This window comes from Microtus oregoni, unplaced genomic scaffold (assembly GCF_018167655.1).
Source record: "Microtus oregoni isolate MIOR12 unplaced genomic scaffold, Mior012 000009F_ref0000495, whole genome shotgun sequence".
Lineage (NCBI taxonomy): Eukaryota > Metazoa > Chordata > Mammalia > Rodentia > Cricetidae > Microtus > Microtus oregoni.
The window spans coordinates 17026773-17040103 of NW_024543068.1; the positions used below are offsets into that span (position 1 = coordinate 17026773).

Consider the following 13331-nt stretch of genomic DNA (forward strand, 5'->3'; position numbering starts at 1 on the left):
GCAGACCCTTCATGTGCCTTTGTGCTATGTGCCTAAGGAGGGCACTGTCCAAAAAGAAGACAGGCTCTTTAGGTTCTTAGGTTTAGTTAGTTCTGTCATCGCATGGTGTTTCTGAACAATGGTTCTAGCTCATCCGTGCTACAAAAGGCAGAATATGAATTGCCTATGCCTGCCTGTTCCCAGCCTGCTTTCTGCTCCACTTAGAGTTGCAATGACTAGCTATTGCAGAAGTTGGTTTTCTTGACCATGAAGGTCCAGATGATCAAACTCAGGTTGACAGGCCTGGTGGCATGCCTTTAACCACTGAACCACCTGGAGGTAGGGTGTGGTATTTTAAGTTTCCCTCTTTCTCTTTCCTTCCCTCCTTCCTTTCTTTGTTTTTGGTTTGTTTTTTGAGACTGCATTTCATATAGCCCCTCCCTGTGTGCTCCTGAATCTCTTTGCCTCTACTTCTGAAGTACTAGGATTGGTGTGCACCATCAGTTTCTGTTCTCTTTTTCCCTCTTTCCTTTCCTTTCTTTTCCTTTCCTTTCCTTCCTTCCTTCCTTTCTTTTGGTTTTTTGAGACAGGGTTTCCCTGTGTAACAGTCCTAGCTGTCCTGGAACTAGCTCTTGTAGACCAGGCTGGCCTCGAACTCACAGGGATTCACCTGCTTTTGCCTCCTAAGTGCTGGGATTAAAGGTGTGCACCACCACCACCTGGACTCCCTTTTCTTTCATTGGGAGCTTGCTTACTGTAAAGCCAGGATGCCACTGAACTTAAGAAAAGATGCTATTACTACTACTACTGCTGCTGCTGCTGCTGCTGCTGCTGCTGCTGCTGCTACTACTACTATTACTCCTCCTCCTTTTCCTATTGCTGTTATTGCAGGGAGTGTACGTATACCATGGCATGTGCATGGGGGGGAAGGGGAGGCGGGACAACTGTCAGGAGTCAGTCTGTCTTTCTGCCTTGGGATCTGGGGATTGAACAGGACATCAAGCTTGCATTGTTAAGAGTTTTTACCCAGTGGCCATCTTGCCTCCTTGAGCTTTGAACTTTGATCTTTTTGTCTTTACCTCAGAGTGATTACAAATGTGTGTCACCATGCCTAAGGAAGGTGTTTTTGATTTTAAAAAAAAAAATCAAATTTCTACCATTACCACCAAAGGCTACAGTGACTTAGAAACTACTAACTGTAATAGTGGCTGTGTGTTTCTCCAGACCTGTGTCAGCAAGCTGATGCTAGTCTTCTGGAGGAAAATGATATTTATTGTTTTTATTTCTTTAGTTATGGCTGGAATTTTGTGTTTTCTCTTATAACCTATAGTTTTTTTTAAAGCCCATATTAAAGAAAATCATCTAATAAGGCCAGTGGCAGTCTAGCCTGATCCTGTTATTGGCATCAATGGAGCACAGTCCCATGGGAACAAGGTCTTTGCCTTGCTATTTTAACCCTTCTAATGTTGTACAAGGCTTTGTTGGTGCCAGGTAAAGGGGCATGGCGTACTCTGAGAGGCCTTCTTAATTTCATATACCCTGGAATTAGGGATTCAATTACAGCTCTTCTCTGTTTGAATTCCCTTAGTACAAGTTGGTGTAAAGGAGAGGGAGGGAGGCTGTCAGTCTTTTTCTTGTAGGATTAATTATGCTGAGTTGCAGTAGATAATTTGTTTCTTGAATACAACTCCCTAGAAACCCCAGCCCAGATCTTCGTATAGTTTGGAGTCCCTCAGGAGGACAAGCTTTAAGCAGGATAGAGCTATTTCAGAGATATTTATAGAAAGAAGTTTTAGGAGTCTTGTAAACCCCTTATAATTGTTAATAAAATTATATGTAGTAGTCTTAGAGAGTAAATGAAATTTTTTTTTCTAGCACAAAAAGATTTTACTTGGTGTTGTGGCACACACCTTTAATCTCAACACTTGGGAGTCAGAGGCAGGCGGATCTCTGAGTTGGAGGCCTGTGGTGTTCCAGGCCAGCCAGGGCTATATAATGAGACCCTGGTTTTGTTTGTGTGTTTTGTTTTTTTTTTGTTGTTGTTGTTTTAAAGAAAGAAAAAGAAAGCTTTTATTGAGATCTCAGCCCAGAAAGGACAAGTTGTTTACCCTTAGGAGTCTAGGTTTGGTCTGCTGTGGTTCTGTACTAGGTCTTTATCGTAAATTATTTCCTGTGGGTGAATTCAGGATCTACTCTGACTGGCTGGCTATTGGACTCCTAGAGATAGTCTCCGTAAGAGCCATGAGGATTCCCTCCTGAATATCTGTCCTTCTTAGCCCAGCGTATGGATATTAAGTTGTTGAGTTTTTGTTTTGTTTTTTTTTTTTTGCCTTCTCCTAAACCAGACTGCTCTACTTTAACCTGAAGCCTGTAGGTGTATGGGCACAGTCATTCTGTTCCATCACTGCCCTGAAATAAACCCATGAGAGGGCTGGTTGGCAGGATAAAATGTTAGTGGTAGACAGGACTTGAGTTAGCATCTGGTCCAACCTAAGAGAACCTAAGGGGGGCCGGGCGGTGATGGCTCACACCTTTAATTCCACCACTCGGGAGGCAGAGGCAGGTGAATCTCTGTGAGTTCGAGGCCAGCCTGGTCTACAGAGCTAGTTCTAGGACAGGCTCCAAAGCTACAGAAAAAAAATCCTGTCTCGAAAAACAAAAAACAAAAAATTGAGAGAGATAGAGAGAGAGAGAGAGAGAGAGAGAGAGAGAGAGAGAACCTAAGAGAAGAGGCCACAGAGCTCGAGTGCTGTTGATGCTTTCTGGAGCCTTCAGACTGAGTGTAGATCTAGGCCAGTGCTTCTCAACCTGTGGGTCCAAGACCTCCAAAAGACCGTTAGAAAACACAGATAATTACATTACGATTCATAACGGTGGCAAAATTACAGTTATGAAGTAGCAATGAAAATAATTTTATGGTTGGGGTCACCACAGACAGTATACCTTATTAGGAGGCATGTGATCCTGAGCTGACCTCCGTCACCTTTCATTACCAGGGATAGTGACAGTTATGTGAGTTATTGGCCTCTCTCTCTCCTTCTCCCCTTCCCCCACCCCCACTCCCACCCCAGGATTTTTGTGTAGCCCTGTCTGTCCTGGAACTACTTTGTAGACCAGGCTGGCCTCAAAGTCACAGAGATCCACCTGCCTCTGTCTCTGAGTGCTAGGGTCAAAGGCAGGCACCATCTTCCAGCTGTGTAATTACCATCTTCTTATAAGATAGGTTCTTTTTGTTTTCTGGGTTTTTTTGTTTGTTTGTTTTTGGTTTTGATTTGGTTATTTGTTTGGTTTCTTGAGATAGCCTTTCTTTGTGCAGTCCTGGCTGTCCTCAAATTCGCTCTGAATACCAGTCTGGCCTCAAATTTATAGAGATTCACTCTGCCTCCTGAGTGCTGGGATTAAAGTGTGTGCAACTGCTGCCACTACCTGGCTTGTTTTCTGTGGTTATTGTTTTCAGACAGGGTTGTACAGTCCAGGCAGGCCTCAAATTTGCTACCTCTCTGAGGATGACCTTGAACTCCTAGGTCTGCCTTTGTCTCTTTACAGGCTTGTGCCACCACTTGTGACTATAGTCTGTTTGGTTTTATTTGTTTTTAGTATTATCCATATATATATACACACACATGAATGTTTTATATATGTATATATGCACATATGTGCTTCTCTTTAAAAAAAGTCAAAATATTTTATATATCATTGAACCTTTCTTTCTGTACTAAGAGCCAAAACTGAGTTAAAGGTTCTTCTTTAAACTTCTTGGTGTAGTCAGGGTCCCACCACTTCTTCTTCTTCTTCTTTTTTTTAAAGATCTATTTATTAGAATCAAGGAAGACCGCAGTCTCATTCAGAGGTTGCATTTGTTGGGAGAAGCTTCATGCACTTTGGCCAAAAGTCCCAGGCCCTGTGCTCTTTGCCTTTTCTAGAAAAGGCAAAGCCATCTTAATTCTCTTTTTGTTAAATATTATCTAGAATTCTATTGCCTTTTACAATTTTATTAGTCTGGAATTCAGCTTTCATGTTATAAGTTTAAGGCTCAGCCTCTCATACACACACAGACAAACTTGGCTCTGTCTTTAGGATTTTTACCCTCTGACTGGGCCCATGGCTGCATGCTCCATTTCTTTTGTATTTTCCCTTATTTTTGTGAGCTCTCCAATAAATTATCTTCCTTCTGCCACACAAAAGATCTATTTATTTATTTGTTAATTTATTTTCTTTTATGTGTATGGATGTTTTGCCTGCATGTATGTCTGTGCACTATGTGTGTGCAATGCCTGCAGAAGAGGGCATCAAATCCACTGGAACTGTAGTTAAATACAATTGTTAGCTGCCTTGTAGGTGCTGAGAATAGAACCCAGGTCCTCTAGAAGAACAAGCAAAGCTCTTAACCACTGAGCCCAGTTCCACCACTTCTTGAAGGCTTAATATTAATCTTAAACCCTCAGATTACTTGCCTGATCCTAAATTGGAAAGTTCAGCTTTAGGCGTTTGGGCAGTGATGACTGGACCTTAGGGAGGGGAAACTTGTGTAATTGACTAAAGGAGAGAACTTCACACCTACGAGTATATTTTACACAGTCAAACAAGATGTCGTTGGTTCCATTTCGATATTTCTGACCTGTTTCCAGAACCTCCCTCCTTTGTCGGTGCCAACATCCCACTTACATCATGCATACTGTTGCAGCAGCCTCGGGCTAGTTTCAGAACTGCGGTCCTCTGCTGTCTAGAGAATGGAGACAGAGAGCAAAGCTTCCCTCATGCTCTGCCTGTGGTAGTGGTCTCCTCACCCACCATCTCTTCCCTTCAGTCTTTTTAGATTCTGTCAGCAACTGTGGGTTTTATGCCAAGTAGCTTTGACAAGGATAATGAGAAAGTGGTTCTTTCTCATCTCACTTAGTAATAAAACTAGGCAAACCAGGAATTCCTTTTAAGATTTACCTTAGTAGATGATATTTTAGGCATTGTATAAATGACCTGTGAAAAAAATGAGCAGTGAAAAAGTACAGATTCCTACTTGTGAGTTAGTTTTTGTCAGACTGACACAAAGCTAGACTTAGCTGGGAAGAAGGCATCTCAGTTACAGAACCTCCTCCATCAGACTGGCATGTGAGCATTTTTCTTGGTTGTTGGTAGATGTGGAAGGTCCCATCCGGCTGGGGTGTAGAACCCTGTGCAGGTCCTGGGAAGAAGTGTAAGAAGGGGATTCTGAAACAACCCAGTAAGCAGCAGCCCTGGTTTCCTTGCAGATGGGTCTGTGAGCCAAGTAAACCCTCTCCTCCCCAGGCTGCTTTCGCCCATGTTGTATTACAGCAGCAGGAGCAAGCATGGCCACCACTGTCAGAGAAAATTGCCCGGAGGACCTGGTTTGGCTCTTGGGATGTCTAGGTCGAAGTGTCTGCTCTTTGAGACCTGTGCCAATCCTACTTCAATAGAGACCGAAATAAATGCATCTCCTTGCCTTCTGGGCCAGCCAAGAAATGTCTGTCATACTGCATTTGAAGGTTCCTCATATAAAATGTTAAAACCTGGTATCCAACATCAAAACCTTTGGTATTTGCTTCAACTTGAAAGAATGAGACTCTCCTGATCCCTCTTTCCTTATCAAAGTAGACAAAGTATTTGAAACAGGGTCTTACTATGTTGCTTTGGCTGGCTTGGAATTCACAATATTGACCAGAGAGCTCCCTGCCTCTGCTTCTGCTTCCCAGGTGCTGGAATTAAAGGCGTGTACCACTTTGTCCAACCAAGTGGACAGATTTCTTAAATAAGCAGTTGGACACTCTGGCCCCTCGGGCACTTGAGTCCACATACACATCTACATACTCACACTTGCATATTTAATTCTTTTCAGAAGTACTTCAAAAGCAATGTTCATAAAAGAAAGTGTTAGTAAGGTGTTGGGGACCAGCCCCAGCAAAAAAAAACCAACAAAACAAAAACATTTCTTACCTGCGTAGAGGTGTGGGAAAAATGAAGACACAATTCACAGAAATCGGGAGGGAGTTTCAGGGATTATTCAAATCCCCAAATCACCCATGTTTATTTTTCAAACAGCTTTTATATCAACATAAACTGAGGGGGAAGGTAACTTCCCCCTCATTAGCATTCTGTTTCCTAGGTAGTGGGGAATGACTTAAGTCATGGCTTACCTATGTCCATTTGGTCAAGTAGGTTGAAAACACCTCTCCCCCAAGTGACTTCATAGTTATAATGGAAGGAGCAGAATTACATTAGCATGTCCTGGCACCTGTTGGGATTGCTTTACTTCAAAAGAGCCAGGCGATCCCCTCCTGTGTGGAAGGTGCAAATTGTGCCTCTAAGTCGCTCAGATTCTCTGACCACCAGACAGTGTGGAATATGGGCCTGCATATTTCGGCCCCTACACTTTTGTTTTGTTTTGTTTGTGTTCAAGACGGTCTTACTGTGTAGCTTTTGTTTTCAAGACCGGGTCTCACTGTGTAGCTCTGACTGTTCTGGAACTCACTATGTAGCCTTGAACTTACAGAGATCCACCAACCTCTGTCTCCCAAGCGTGGGATCAAAAGTGTACACCACTGTGCCTAGCTTGACACATGCTCTTGATTCTAGCATTTGAGAAGCAAAGACAGGTGGATCTCAGAGTTTGAGGCCAGTCTGGTCACAGAGTGATTTCCAGGATAGCCAGAGCTACACAGAGAAAGCCTGTCTCTAAAAACCAAATTGGATTTCATTAAAATTAAGAACTTTTGTTAAACAAAAACAGCATTACATCTGTGAAAAGGTAGATAGGTACTATATGTGTAAGGTATATATTGACTAAGAATTCATATATAGACTATATAAAGAACTATGAATCTGTAAAAAATAGAAGTTCATTTTTAAATAATTATACTTTTTTATTATTTTTTGAGTGCATATGGGTATTTTGCCTATATTCTGTAATGTATTTTGCTTGTATTCTGTAAGCAGTGTGTGTGTGTGTGTCTGGTGCCCAAGAGGGTCAGAAGGACTCCCTGAAACTGGAGTTACAGACATGTGGGAGCTGGGAATCTAAGCCAGGTCCTCTGGAAGGGCAGATAGTACTCTTAACAACTGAGCCATCTCTCCAAGTTCCATTCTTTAAAATCAGCAGAAATGCTTTATCAAATAAAATAAACAGACAGTAAGCATTTGAAAGTTTAAGGTTTCTGTCTCACAACTGCAAGCTAGTACTTGAGAGCTTGAGAGATAGAACAAGAGGATCAGGAGTTAAAGATCATCTTCACCTGAATGGCAGGTTCACGGCCAGCCTGAGTTAATGAGACTATTTAAAAGGAAGGAAGAAAAGTTAAAGCTTTGCAGCTTCCTTACTTACAAGGTAACTGAAAAATGCTCAGAATGATTACAGTGGGAAAAGATTGATAGTGTTGGCAAAGCTGTTAAAGTTAGGATGCCATCATAATTTGGACAGATCTGAATAGGTACAACTGTCAGAGAAAACGTTGTAAATGTCTGCTGAGGCTAAACATAGGACCCAGCAACCTTACACTTAGCTCTACCTAAGGGATATGATTATTATGTGTCTCCGCTGAAGATAAATACAAGAGTATCCCAGCTGCTTTATCCATAGTAGCCAAAAGTTGGAACAAGCTGAAATATCCACTGAAGGAAAGTGATAAGCAAAGTGTATGGTAGCCATATAAAAAAAAAATGGACAAACCATGAAAGGAACAGACTGTTGATCCACACACTGATGTGGATGAGCCTCATGGTTATAATCTTGAGTGAAAGAAGACAAGTCAGCCACAAAGGAGCCTGTCCCCTATGATTCCATTTGTGTGGTGTTTACAGACAGGCAGATTATAGGTGTCAGAGTAGTGGTTACTCTAGGGTAGGATATTTTTTTTAATTTTTTTCCTTTATTTTATTTAAAGAAAAAGTATCTTTTATTTACATATCAATCCCAGTTCCTACTCCCTCCCCTCCTCCCATTCCCTCCATCTTACCCTCCATCCCACTCCCATCCACATTGCTTTGAGGAAGGACCAAGCCCCTCCCTCTGACTATATCGACACCGAGCAAGGTATCCCTCCAAAGAGAAAGGATTCTAAAAAACCAGTACATGCAGTGGGGATAAATCCTTGCCCCACAGCCAGTGACCCTACAGTCTATCCCAGCCATACAACTGTCACCCATACTCTGAGGACCTAGTTTGGTACTATGCTGATTTCTTCTCTATCTGACCAGAATTGGTGAGGTCCCATTAGCTCAGGTAAGCTGTTTCAGTGGATAGGCATCCTCATTGTGGTCTTGACCTCTTTGATCCCACTCTTCAGTTGGACTTTGGGTCCTCAGCCTCTGCTTTCATCGGTTAATGGATGAAGGTTCTATAGTGACATTTAAGATCGATATCAATATGACTATCTGGGATCTAGGGTAGGATATTGAGCCTAAAGTCACCTCTTGATCTCGCTGTGGTTCATTGGTGTATGTATACTTAGGAAATAATGCATTTAGCATTATTAATGCATAGTACTATGTTATATTAATTGTCATGTATAGGTGTGTGGTACAGAGGATCAAACCCCAGGGCTTCACACTCGATAAACATTCTACCCATGAGGTACATTCCTATCTTACGTTGTATTGTAAAATAAGTTTGACAAAAATGAATCCAAAATGGAAGCTGCAAAACCAAGCATGTAGACAAAGGAGAAAATGTCTTTTGTCTGCAGAAAGCAGCGGTCCTACATGAACATGGAGGTCTCTGTCTGACTTAGAAGAGCTGGCTAAGTCTGATCGTTCACCTCCATACAGCTCTTTAAACCGTCACTCTTAAATATTGTTTGTTTTCTTTATATTTTGTTCAGTATCTGCTTATTAAATGTACTTATAAGAGCAAACAAAAAGGAAACCAAGTGAAGTTACTCCTCCATTGACAAAATGAAAAGGAAAGGAAAATTAATGAAAGGCTCCTTTTGCTTCTATGGTATTTACCTTATTCCCTGTGAGTCTAGTGCTTTTAACAACCTCATTAACTCTGTAGAGAGAGATCTGACTTGAAGGGACAGAGAGAACAGAATCAGGAGGCCCCAGAAGTTTAGATGGCATGGTAGGAAACTGCAGCAGAAAACCAGGAGTGTTATCAGATCAGAGGCACCTCCACCCTTGCCCATCCCTCTCTTCCCTATCCCTTCTCTCTTCCTTTTTTGTATTTTCTTTGTATTTTGAGACAAGGTCTCACTGTGGAGCCTGAATTAGCCTTAATTTCTGGCAGTCCTCCTGATGCATCGGTCTTCCAAGTGCTAGGGTTACAAGCGTGAGCCACCATACCTGGCTGGGCTGTCCTGCTCTCCCACTCACCTTTACCATACAAGTGTTCCACCCTGCTTTCTCCCCCAGCACTATATTCCATCCTTTGCTTTCTTACAGTCTTTTTCTGGGTGAAATCCTAGAGTCCTGTCTTTACCCATCTTCTGATTACGCCTGGAAGCTCTCGATTACAAGACCCTGCTTCATCTCACAGCCACTCCCTTCTTTCTATCAGTGCTGTCCGCACTGGCTCTTGGCCTGTTGTGTTTAGTGCAGATCCTTAAACATCATTTTTTGCCATTCTCTTATACCTTGCGTGGGTTATCTTTGTTCATATAAACATGCCCAGAACCTATATTGTGTAGGATGCTATAAAATATAAATATTTTTGAATGAATAATCTATTTCACAAGATAAACGAACGCTGCCTAAGAGAAGTTTGCCCTTCTCAGTGCAGTCTGTATTCCACAGACAAACACAGGATAATTTGTCCTTTTTTCTTTTGTAAAAATTTTGTCTTCTAGGTATGTTTATTTGTCTGCATGTGTGTCATATACATACCTAGTGCCTGTAGAGGCCATAAATGGGCATCAGATCCCTGGAACTGGAGTGTGTGTGGATGCTGGCAATCAAACTCGGGTCCTCCGTAAAAGCATCCAGGGCTCTTACCCACTGAGCCATCTCTGCAGCCCTGGAGAGGGATTTCTTTATTCACAGTCTCTGTAGAACTTGTAAGGCCTTCTACATTCATGTTGCATGAGTCAGTCACTTCTTTTGCTGCCATTGGTTACTAAGTGACTGTTATCTTCAGTGAAACCAGTTTCTATCTTTGCTGTCCTTTCCAGGGTGCAAGGATTGCTTCCCAGAAAGAGGCACATTAGCTTGCTCCATAGTTCTTGTACTTTTCTGTGAACTTGAAAGAACAGGACCATGTTCTAGTCATCCTTAATCTCTAGTGTGTAGCATTGAATGGATGCATCCCTAGTTTGTTTTCAATGTTTTTTTTTGTTTTTGTTTTTGTTTTTGTTTTTTTAGGGATGGGGTGGGATCAAAATTAGTCTAATCGTCTGTCTCAGCCTCTCCAGCCTAGCAGTCTGTATGTTCAAAGTGTAATAACGGGAACCAGAGCTCTGTATCTAAGGACTAAGTCCTCAGGGCGAGTGCAAACATTCTTGTTGGGCTTTGACTGTTACTGGCAGGGGACAGAAGACCAGGTATTCTAGTAAAATTGCTTTCTAGCTTTAGGTCACAAGGTGGCGCTGTGAAACCAGTTTTGCTCATTGGTTGGATTCCAGGCTCACATGCTCTCCTGACAGTCAAACATCAGGATCACCTGGTTACTGGTTAAAGCACTCTTTAATGAAATTTGTACACAGAGCTTGAATTGTTGGTCTAGAGCAGTGGTTCTCAACCTTCTAATGCTGCCACCCTTCAATACAGTCTATGTCGTAGTGACCTCAACCATAAAATTATTTTCATTGCTATTTCATAACTGTAATTTTGCTACTGTTATGAATTGTAATGTAAACATTTTTAGAGATAGAGGTTTGCCAAAGGGGTGGCGACCCACAGTTTGAGAACCACTGGTCTAGAGAGTCCTGTGAGCTTCTGGTTTTAAGTAAATACTCTATAAGCAATTTTAGCATCTGGCTTTTCTCCAACAGTGGAAGGTGTCTTTGGTTACCTAGAGAGATCCATGTTGAATAGTCTATATAGCAAATTCCAGAACAGGCAGGATTACATAGAGAAATCCTGTCTCAATTTTAAAAAAAAATACACATATGCATCTCAAATTTTTAAAAATATATACATACATACATGAACACGCACACACACATCCATATAGTCTGCCATATGGACTAAATATTCCACTTGATTATGCAAAGATATCTGTCAGAAATATAATTAACTCCTTCAGTAAAATTAGATTTCTAGATATTCAAAATATGAACTCAAACTCTTGGTGAATAATGTTCAGGGGATAATAAATTTGTTCAGTCACAGTTGTTCAGGTCTATTTCCCCTGGGGGTGGGGAGGTTCATCCTTGGGACTAAGGGTCAGACTGTTTTGGAAAAACAAAAGCAGCATCTTGTGGTCAGAAGCTTGATGTTTGAGTCTAGGAACACGAGGCCCGTTTGGGAAGCATAGTGGGGTGAGGGGAGTGTGTCATCGGTCGTTCCTGTGGAACAGTAGAGACAGAGGCAAAGGAAGAGAAGAGGAGGAATGAGAGGCATAACTAAGAGTTTATCGGGTTACTAAACACAATTAAGTGGACATTATACCTATTTCTAGTGTCTTCTAGGATTCTTTGTATTCTATATGTTGAATTATAGAAATGACAAAATATTTCAGGTTCCATATAGGTCATCCTAAAGCAGAAACTCATATGGAGAAATTTTCTCCCTGTGATCTACATGAACCAGCTCTGAGTTAGAATAGTACAGCCTTGACCCAAACATCAGCGTACTGGGGAAATGGGTGCCATGTGCACTGGAAATCGTGTTGGCATCATCAGGCAGCATCAGATGAGTTACTTAGCCGTGGATTTATGGTAATGGATTTCGGACTTTGTAAGGTCTACACTTGGAAGCTTCTTTGGTTCCCCATTGTGGTTTTGAATGAGAATGTTCCCCCTCCCCCATAGACTCATAGATTTGAATGCTTGGTCACCAGGGAGTCGCAATATTTGAAAAGATTACGAGGTGTGGGGGCTGGAGAGATGGCTCAGAGATTAAGAGCATTGCCTACTCTTCCAAAGGTCCTGAGTTCAATTTCTAGCAACCACATGGTGGCTCACAACCATCTGTAATGGGATCTGGTGCCCTCTTCTGGCCTGCAGTCATACACAGACAGAATACCATATACATAATAAATAAATAAATATTTTTTTAAAAAAAAGATTACGAGGTGTGACCTTGTTGGAGGATGGGTCACTGGAGGTGGGCTTTGAAGTTTTCAAAAGCCCAAGCTAGGCTCTCTTTCTTCCTGCTGCCTATGGATCCAGATATAGAACTCTCAACTGCTTCTTCAGCATCCTGGCTGCCTGCAGTGCCTTCATGCTCTCCACCTTGCTCCCTGCCATGATGACAATGGACTAAACCTCTGAACTGTAAGCCAGCCCCAATTAAATGCTTTCTTTTATAAGGGTTGCCATGGCCATGATGTCTCTTCACAATAGAGCACTAAGATACTTAATACTGAGCTAGATATGATATTTCTAATCACTTTTCTTTTTTCTTCCAAGACCTTGGCCAAGTATTTTTATCCTGCTAGAGCAATAAAGAGGTCCAGCTGAGTGTTTTCTTAACAACTAGCTAACTAAGTACAGAAGTCTACAGTAGTCTGGGCTATTAGGGTCTGGTCTGCTTCACATCCTGCCTTAAGTCTAAGGTCTTTTGCACACTGACCCTTATATCACCTCCTACTGTGATCTTGTTGCATTGTACAGCAAGTCACTGGCTGAAAATATTTTGGAAATAACCTTTTATTCTTCCTTTAGGAATGTTTTTACTTGACTCATCCTAACGTGTTGGCCAGTGCTTCCAGGTGCCACTCACATTTGGGTGTGCAGCAGCAGCCAGCTGTTGAACAGTAAAGACAGTGGCAGCTTTGTTTTGATCTGGGCAGTGGAGATGTACCCCTTTAATCCTAGCACTGATGGGGAGGGGCAGACAGACAAATTTCTGTGAGTTGGAGGCCAGCCTGGTCTACACAGTGAGTTTCACGACACCCAGGGCTATAGAGAGAGACTTTGTTTTGAGAGAGAGGGGGGGGGGGGAGGAGAGAGAGAGAGGAGAGAATGGATTTCTGAGAGCAAGTCAGAATAGAGGCATTCTTATAATGGTGGTGCATACCTTGAATTCCAGCACTCCAATAGGCAGAGGCAGGTGTGTCTATGTAACTGGAGGTTTCTCTTCCCCCTGCCAATTCACAAATAACCACTCTGAGGTTTGATATTAATTACAAACTGTTTGGCCTATTAGCTCAGGTGTTATTAACCTGTTCTTAGAATTTTAATTAACTAATTTCTGTTGTATATTTTGCACGAGGCTTGTGGTTACCTCACATCTCCTCTGGTGGC

General features: G+C 42.0%; 1 protein-coding gene and 1 non-coding gene across 3 annotated transcripts in view; both read left to right on the top strand.

Annotated features, from left to right (window-relative positions):
- Positions 1-13331, top strand: part of Dcaf5 (DDB1 and CUL4 associated factor 5) — a 111125-nt gene that overhangs the window by 45745 nt on the left and 52049 nt on the right. The gene's annotated exons all lie outside the window — the stretch shown is intronic.
- Positions 8616-8755, top strand: LOC121452609. The gene has a single exon (XR_005974858.1).